Here is a 6,546-nt window from a genome sequence, read left to right as displayed (position 1 = left end):
AATTTAAGGACTGCTTGCTAAGTGCATAGGAGTCTACAGCACGCATATTCATCCTAAAATGATGCTTTTCCCTCATGAAAGAAATGGTAGTTTGTAGTGAACACTGGAAAGTTCAGAAATGTTATTATAAAAAGAAGTTTCTTGGCCAACGTTGGCATTTGTGTAATGTCCAGATGCTCGGTCTCCATTCTTCTCAGGGGACGCTGGTTCCCATCTGAGCTGCCATAACATAGTCAGAAGCCTTAGGAGGGCTGCAGGGGGCTCTTCACTCAGCTTGGTCTCTGCTACTCTTAAGTCTGAGAACCGCTGAACAGAAAAGAGAGGCCACACCTGTTGGAAGCCAACATTGGAACAAGGCCGCTCAAGTGGCAGGCGAGCGTGTGTGCACAGCTCCATTTGCACAAGCTGCGGGGCAATATCGTGCGTGTGAAGCTCCATTTGTGCAAGCAGTGGCTGAGCTTCACACGTGCGAGTGCCCGCCACTCATGCAAATGGAGTGTGTGCACCCTTTCCTCCCCCCCCCCCCACCAGTCCGCAAAACCGGAAAGGTTGGGGGCCGCTTTCCGGGGCACCTGGCCTTGTGTCCTGTGCCTCCTGGGGTCAGTTCAGTGCTGGCCTGGGCTGAGGGAAGTTGGCCTGTGTGTGTGTGTGTGTGTGTGTGTGTGAGACGATGGAAAGAGGTGGGCAACCGGTTCACTTTCTTTTTCTGAATGTATTCAGCTTGTCTTGGTTGATGGGACCATAGTTCGTTTTGTGTATAACGTTTATCATTTCAGTTGTTCTCCTGATTTTGTTTTTGTACCTTGAATAAAGACAAGTGCATACTCTTCTTTACTTGAGCATCCTTGGATCACTGGGGTTCCTTCAGGGACACGTGCCACCCACAATGACTCAGATTTGGTCTTAGGTGGGCTTTGGTAAAAATTGTAAAAGGGGAAAGGCCTGCATGGTTAGGCCTGCCTTTCATCCTGACCCAATCATGGGTTGGACTCATTTTATGAATTCCCTGCAAAGGGTATATTATTTTGGCTGGGTTTTGTTCTCCAACTGAGGCACGGAACAGCCCTGACTCTGTTATCAAAGCCTCACCCCGTTTTTACACATCTAAAAAAGAGACCAAAGCTGTATTCACACTATTACAGCCATGATCTTCTGCACTTTCTTCCCAAGCTTTTGCTATAAAAAAAATAATTTTTTTGCAGATATTTGCAACTTTGAGGCGGCTTCGTATTCCACCCGGTCAGCTTTCGACGAACTCTGCAAATGGCCAGTCACCTCCCAAATTGGCCCAATTGGGCTGAATCTGCAGAACCCCCTCAAGGCAGGCAAAACCACCCATGCCCCACATTCTTGGCTAACTTGCCAAGTATTCACCATCTATTTCTGGCCTCTTAATGTGGTTCATCTCTTGGGGTGGGGGTTTCCCTCAAACACCGTCTCCTGGGCCAGTAGACGTTCATTGTCAGTGGAGCCTGGTCTATGAACTCTAATGGTCTAAGCAAGATAACTTTGGCTAAACACAAGACACCATGCTGGAATGTGGCTGATGGAGCAGCTTGTGTGGTCCCAGCAACTGTTCAAGTTGTTCTGGTAGAACATTGGGAAAATCTCCATATGTGCTTGACAAGGATCTAACAATCTGTGTGTGTGTGTGTGTTCAAGCAGAGGTTGCTGCACAGCTATTTTTTGGGAAGTCTTTGACACGAATGTGGATTTCTACACTGATCAGTAAGTTGGACTTAATGGTCTCTATATAAACCCTTAAATGATGTGATATTTTAGAATTAAAATTGCACGCATAAACGTCCACTGAGCCGATGGGGCCCATAAAGCTATTAAATCATTGGTGTAAATTATTCAGCTGCTGTCATTGGATGAGGATTCCTCTACAAATACAAGACCAAATATTTTTTGGGGGGGGGAGCAGGAAAGGGAGGGGCTGCCTCATCCATCACTTCCTTTTTTCTACAAATTGAACATAAAAACCAAAGCTCAGATTATTTTTTTTTAATAACATCAGAACTGACAGAATAATGACTGCATTTAATTAAAAAAAACAACTCATGCAAACTAGCCAAAGGCCCAGAATAATTTGTTTATGCTGGCTGAAGAATCATGAATTGCCTGATTTCCATCCGCTGCACCGGCTGCCCCATCTGTGGTTTCCATCCGGTCTTCCCACAGGGCCTAGATTGGTGGCCCTTTCTGGTCTCCTGCGTTTGGCCCACTGAGCTGGGTGCAGAATAGCGGGGTTGGGAGGGACCTTCAAGGTCTTCTAGTCCAACATCCTGCTCAAGCAGGAGTCCCTAGACCACTCTGACTCCTCGAATTCATAATCCCATGGATGACATATTCGTTCACCAAGACTGATCGGTTGTCATCTGCTGATCTGTAAAACTTTTCAAAGAATACAATATGTCCAAAACTTTTATGAGAAAATAAACCATGCAGTGCTATTCAGTTGAATCCAATCTTGTTCCATTCTGCAAAGAATTCTTTAGAATGGCTAATTTTGCATCGTTTAACATAATGAGGCCCAAGGGCTTCCTAGTAAGAGAAAATACCTACATAGTACTGTATGTCCATACATAGTACAAACCCCAGTTCAACCTCACCGTCACGTAACATTAAGTGTCACCGTCCCAAGTTGAGCCCTTCCAGTCTTGGCTTCTCAGTTCCAGGTGCTGGAATGCTTTGAGCTGATCCCGTTGGCTCTTACGTCACCCGGGAACATTAAGAAAGGGAAAGAGAAGCCGTCTTAGCAATTGTGGGCCTGCGTATCCCGAGCCCTGGGAAAGAGCACTCTCGGCAGCGCTGGCCCAACACGCCCGTTGCTCTATTGACATGGTCACATCTTGGAAGCCTCCATTTAGACTTAGAAGGTTCCTCCTACTCAAGCCTTGCTTGGATTCAGGTCTTGCAAACAGCTCATTCTGCTCAGATCCATAGCACCTTGTAGAAGTGTTGGGCACAATCTGTAACAGCAGCTGCCTGAATTTTGGGGGGTCCCTGAGATGGGGAATGAGGACATTTGAATTGCTTCTGCAGGATGTCATCGCCATCGCCAAGGAATGGAGATGCACCAGACGCCCTTCCCAGCATGCGAAACCCTGTGGCTTTTTCCAGTTCTGGCTTGTGCTGCCATGGGTCAGTCTCTCCTAATGTGGGGGTGGGGGAGGGGGATGGAGGGTGGGTGTTTCTCCTGCAATGGGACTTCAACCAAATCAATGGGAGTCCAGGGCACAGAATGGGCAGGTTCCCCACAGAAGCCCTCAATTGCTGTCCAGCAGCTTTCTTGCTGGTTGAGTGGAAGAGGGCCGGTGATCACCATTAATGCTTTGTAAAGGAGGTGCTTGTCGTTTACAGACAATATTTATACATTAATAAAAGCAATACAACCATAAAGAGAAAAAAAATAAACAAGCACAGCTTGATACAATAATATGCCATGAAATATCATTGGCTTTATAATAATTTACTACAATGTGAAAAAAAAAACAAGATCTTTTATCCATACAGAATAGGAAATGCTTCCATTTAAAATATGGCAAGCACACAATAATAATATATACACCACAGATTTGGAATTTTGCTTTTCACTCGTGCACAGAACTTTTGCATATTTGTATTTGTGTATCTTTGTCTGGATTTACATTTTTTTTATTATTATTTCGTATCCTTTCCCTGTTACCCTAGGAATTTATATTCTTTTTGAATCTAGAATTGAGAAGACGAAAGCTTTTAATAAAACCAGATGCTATTTAAAATTGAACTCCCTCTCAAGTTGTCCCCATGCAGTTAGCAATAAAAAATGCTGGGTTTGTTTTTCAAAGCATTTTGGCACATTTTGAGGCACTGTTAATTATAGTGAGTAAAGCCTACTTTTATATGACACGACTACAGCAATAATATTTCTGAGCACAGTCTGAAGAGAGGATATCCATGGGGAGGGGGCAAAGTCAAGATGCAGGCCATGCAATGGAAGACCCAACCTTTTTATAACACCTAAAAAGGTAAAGCTTTGGTCACAGAGTTTGTGATCACCAACTTGACTTTATTTTACCTCCGCTGGGTATATCGCTCTGCTGTTGAGTCGTCTTCCTGACAAATCCCGACAAAACCACGGAACTACTTTTCTGGAGTTCCCACCCATCTCTGCTGGCTTCTTGATACCCAGCAAGCTCCATCTGGAAGAAACTTAAGGAGCTACTCAAGTGGATTGTGCCCAATCATTGCTAATCAGCCAACCCGGGTGTTACGGCTTCCCTAAGAGGTAAACCCCAGTGATCAAATTGATCACAAGCTGCAATCCAATGAAAGGATATTTCTCAAGAGGGATCTCACATGGCAGAAGCCAAAGGGATGCACGTGTGTGCTTGTGTGTTGAGGGAGATCTTCACTGTTCTGCCTGCAGACACAGCAGTTATCTGTTCTGGAAGAAAGATCTATGGAAAAAGGCAATTGAATCTTTCTGTAGTGCTGAAGAAGCAGCTCTGGGTAAGTGTCCCCCCAAAAGGAGAACTTTCCCCCCCCAGGACATTGGGTTTTCATGCTTAATGTCCACCATGTCTTTTCATGCTTTGTTCTTTGAGGATGGAATAAGCAGAGACCATCGCTTGTTTTATAGTTTTACAGTTTGTTGTTAGTAGATCACTGAAAAAAATCTGTCTCTGCTGGCATGAAAATAGATCGGGTTGAAAGCTTCAGCTTCAGCCTTAGAAAAGGTCCTATTGAGTTTAATCATTGTAATGTGCAGTCAAAAGCCAGGTAGGAACTCCCAAAAAGACTCCATGAGTGGTCCATTCTTTTTTTAAAAAACTGACTTTCACACGTCACCTTGCAGAGATGGGTGTGTGCTTTGCACACAACAGAACCTTCTGCATTTCATTACAGGGCAGTTGGGCATGTTATCCCTTTGAGCAAAACTCTGCCCTGGCAAAGGTACAAATTGATGTTCCTCTTCTTTTTGGGCTTACTGCTGACATTAAGCACACGTGTCACCTAACAACCAGGCTTTCCAAGAAAAATCTTCCAGCTGTAGAGCCCACACAAATATGACGGGGAGATACATGGTCCATGCAGGTTCCTATTAATTCCTCTGCAGACTCCTTGCAAGAAGGGTCAGAAAAGTCAAGATGGCAGCCATGACTGCACAAGTAAAGCCCATCCCTTATTTAAGCACACGGATGCAAGACGCATCAGGCAGAGAGGTGGTGCTTTAACCCTGTCGTTCTAGCCATCATCTTTTGGGTTTTTTGACCCCACCCGCAACACCCACATTGCCATGCCTGAAGAGCAATCTAACCTGGTGGCAATTCAGGAGCTCAAGCCAACCAAAGTAAAATACTGTCAGGTAGCATTGAGTTATTCTTAAATGAAGGATGCTTAAGCCAAGGGATGAAAAGTTGCACCACTGAAGCCATAAAAGTGCAAAATGCTTAACTTTAGCTTTTGGAAGTAATCTGATGAGCGCAGAGGACGATGTTTACTTAAGTTGTCCTTCCGGAAAGCACCCACTAGTTAAAGTGGCATAAAAATTCAAACATTTGGTGTGCATGAACTCAGAAAGTCGCTGCTCCCTATTACATCCTCGGCTCCCAAGGGAGGGTCTTGCGTGCTTTCCTGCCGGTGATGTTGAGCAGGACCAGTGGCCTTAAACTGGTTCACCCCCTGTCCCAATTTATAACGCACAAAGAAGAACAAAATGCTATCAGGGCATCCTGGAGCACCTGGATAGTTTGCCTCCCTTGGCAAAATGCAGAGGGGCCATGAAAACAGCCCCATTCCATCCCATTTGAACCTGGGCTGATCTGATGAGTGAACCCAGCCAGGGCAACATCATCAGACCCTCCCCTGCTTCTGCTGGCCTCTTTCTATTTCCTGGGATCCTTCTATTTCCGAGAAAATATAACTCAGACTGAGATCTAGAACACCTCCAGAAAAATTCTCTCTGCCCCAGCTCTCATTCTAGACATCCATTACACAATCCACGAAACCATGTCAACATACTGGTATATGAACCCGCTGGAAAAAAAAAAAATCTTTGTTAACACCTCCAAAAAGGCAATCGTTTTCCAGCACTATCAACTCTCTTCGTTCTTTCATTTTTCCCTTCTGGATTGCTATTTTTATGGCAACAGAAAACAAGCGAACAAAAAATGAAAAAACAAACCAGTGGTCAATGTAGAAATAGAAATAGAGCTGTCTTAATGCCCCTACCCCCCCACCCCCCCTGCATAGGAATCTGTTTTAGAGCAGAGCAATTGCATAATATAAACTGTACCTGGAAGTCTCTGACAATCGGCGTCTAACCATAGTTATTCAGAAAAAAGGAAAAAAAAACACTCAGCGTATATAATTGTAATGTTAATCCAGTTCTGTCTGTATCTCGCCCTGGTTGACTCTGGTGTCCTGCTGTCAATCTGGGCTGGTTATTTTTCTAAGCTGGCCAGCAGGAAACTTCACCCAGAATTTGACCCATTTGGTCACCTATGTTAAGAAGAATCTGAGGAGGAGTGCGTGTTTGGCTATTTCCAGCTGTTTTGT

The sequence above is a fragment of the Protobothrops mucrosquamatus genome, unplaced genomic scaffold (genome assembly GCF_001527695.2).
Source record: "Protobothrops mucrosquamatus isolate PMUCROS unplaced genomic scaffold, P.Mucros_1.0 scaffold31, whole genome shotgun sequence".
Classification (NCBI taxonomy): Eukaryota; Metazoa; Chordata; class Lepidosauria; order Squamata; family Viperidae; genus Protobothrops; species Protobothrops mucrosquamatus.
The sequence above is the reverse complement of the archived record's forward strand: the minus strand, read 5'-3'. Positions refer to the sequence as shown.